This window comes from Magnolia sinica, chromosome 5 (genome assembly GCF_029962835.1).
Source record: "Magnolia sinica isolate HGM2019 chromosome 5, MsV1, whole genome shotgun sequence".
NCBI classification, from domain to species: Eukaryota; Viridiplantae; Streptophyta; class Magnoliopsida; order Magnoliales; family Magnoliaceae; genus Magnolia; species Magnolia sinica.
The window spans coordinates 45,336,366-45,338,749 of NC_080577.1; positions in this window are offsets into that span (position 1 = coordinate 45,336,366).

Here is a 2,384-nt window from a genome sequence, read left to right on the forward strand (position 1 = left end):
ATGGACGCTAGGAGCCGAGAATGGAGTACTACGGAGGCTGTCGGCACTGGATTCGGCGATCAGGATTCCTGTGAATCAGATTTTCCGGTTTGGGGCGTGACACCCTACTCTTTTAAGTCAGCTACAGACTCAAAGAGTAATTATACGAAAGATCAACCGCCTCAGCTGCTGAACCTTCACGCATGCCGATATTATAATGGTCCCAGCATTCGAAGCTCTGTTCCATCAGGATTTTACGCTTGTGGGCTGTTCATAGCGGACACGTGGCGATGGGTTGCCGCGTGTGCCCGGGGAAGCGTCCGGGTGACGCTTCCCTTGCTTGGGCCCCATTTCGTGTACTGGAGCGCGTCGTTCGATGTCAAAAATGTACCATCTGACAGGGACCGAGCCAGTAGCAGATGGCCTTGTGTGTTCTGGAGTCGGATCGCTACTGTTCGGTTGCGGCCATCATTCTTCTCCATTAATGCAAAGCTTCAATATGGCCTATATAAACTCCCTTCGGAACCACTCTCTCCACTTGTATTCTAAATTTGAGCGCGTGCCGGAGGAGGCGATTTTTGATGAGGGCGATTCCGATTGATTTGAAGTTTCCTGCAGGCGATTCCGACCAATCAAGCATTTCAGCAAAAGTGATTTTCGGCGATCGTCCGATGAGTCTTTTTTATCGTTCCTTTTTCTTCCCTTCAAAATTTCATCCGATCTGGAGATCGTTCGAGATTATGATAATGACTCCAAGCCGGGGAGTTCTGACAACGGGAGAGGGGCCTCTGAAGGCCCCTTTGAGGCTGTAACCCTGTTCCCTCCGCCTCAAAGACAGAAGGAGGTGGGGGCCTGGACTCATTGGGCCGACAAGAAGAAAGCCGCCCGAGCCCCCCGGACCATAACCACCAAGGTACCGAGATGCCCGTGAGTGGGCGGGCCTTGGAGGTAGTCCCAGGGGGCTCCGTGCTATCGAAGTTTCAAATGGGGTGGATCCGTTCAGAGTTTCAGATCCCAAACTCCGTTCAGATAAGGGCCCCAGAGTCCCTGGACACCGCTGGTGCGCCTTCTGAGGGAGAAATAACCATTTTTCTCTGTGCGCCGCAATGTGGGCTCCGTCTCCCTTTGTATCTTTTCATCCGAGCCATAAAAGCTTACCTCAGACTAGCTCTCAGGCAATTCACCTCTAACGCCTGGAGGGTGTTAATTTCTTCTTTCATCATCTAGCGTCAAGTCGGAAATTTGGAGCTAACACTAGAGGAGTTAATAAGCCTGTACCTAGTCAAGCACGACAGCCAAGAACCATGGTACTACTTTGCTACCTGAGGCAGCAAATGGTCGAGACTAGTGATGAATCTTCCATCTTCCAACAAGGACTGGAAGAACAAGTGGTTCTGGGCTGCAGGCAAAGGGGAGGTGCCAACGACAGAGCTTGTGACTCTGATAACTCAGATCCCCACCCGATTTTCAAAACTAAGTCGGACTTTAAGTATTTTCTCCCCTTTACTTTTTCCTCTTTTTTTTACTCCAGTCAGACTGAAGCTCTCTTTATCCTTATAGATTTTCTGAGGGGCACGCCACTCCTTGACTTGGACCAAAAGAATCGCATTGTTAAGGCTAGGACATGATTGGGAGAGCTTCGCTCCTAATCAGACTTGATCACAGCCACCAACCTTCATTGGTCCAGGCTTTGCAAGTCCCAACCTCTCCCAACATATTTTAGTAAGTCCTCTTCTGTTTCCTTAGGAGAGATCAAACTTATTCATTTAGTTGTTGAGTTGTTATTCTCTGTATAGGCATAGCCGAGGCATCTGGATCTCGGAAGAGAAAAGTCACCCCGATGGCAGAAGAAATGTTAAGGGCCGAGTCCCGGACAAAGACCACCGCTCGGAGGAGGCAAGCCGCTCCTTGCGGGGAGGGCTCCTTTGGCCCTATGGTGCACGCCGAGACCCAGGTCTCGGCAATCATTGTTCCGACTCCAGGAACCATAACTCCTTCCCTAGCAACTATAACTCCTTCCCTCCCACCCACCACCATTCCCCCTACTGTGGAGGCTCCTCTTGCAGCCCCCGGACCTTACATTACCGTGTCATCTTCCTCCAAACGGGAGGAGGCCGTTCGGATGGCCGATGACATGCTTTCTCCTCCCGACACCTGGAATGATTGTGGGGCCGAGGCCTAGGCCTCAGCTGGCAGAAGAACTAGGGTCGCGGAGGTTGCAGGCTCAGCCCATGTAAGGACTAGTGGAGGGAGGTTCGAGCCAGGCTACCACATGTCCTGCCTGGCTCACTGGGCATCCAAACACGCCCCAGAGGAGGAGATCGCCAGCCTTCTCACCAAGTCGGATGATTCTTTTCTGAATGACCTGGCCGCTGTCTTCTATAAAGGTATTTCCTGCCTCCTTG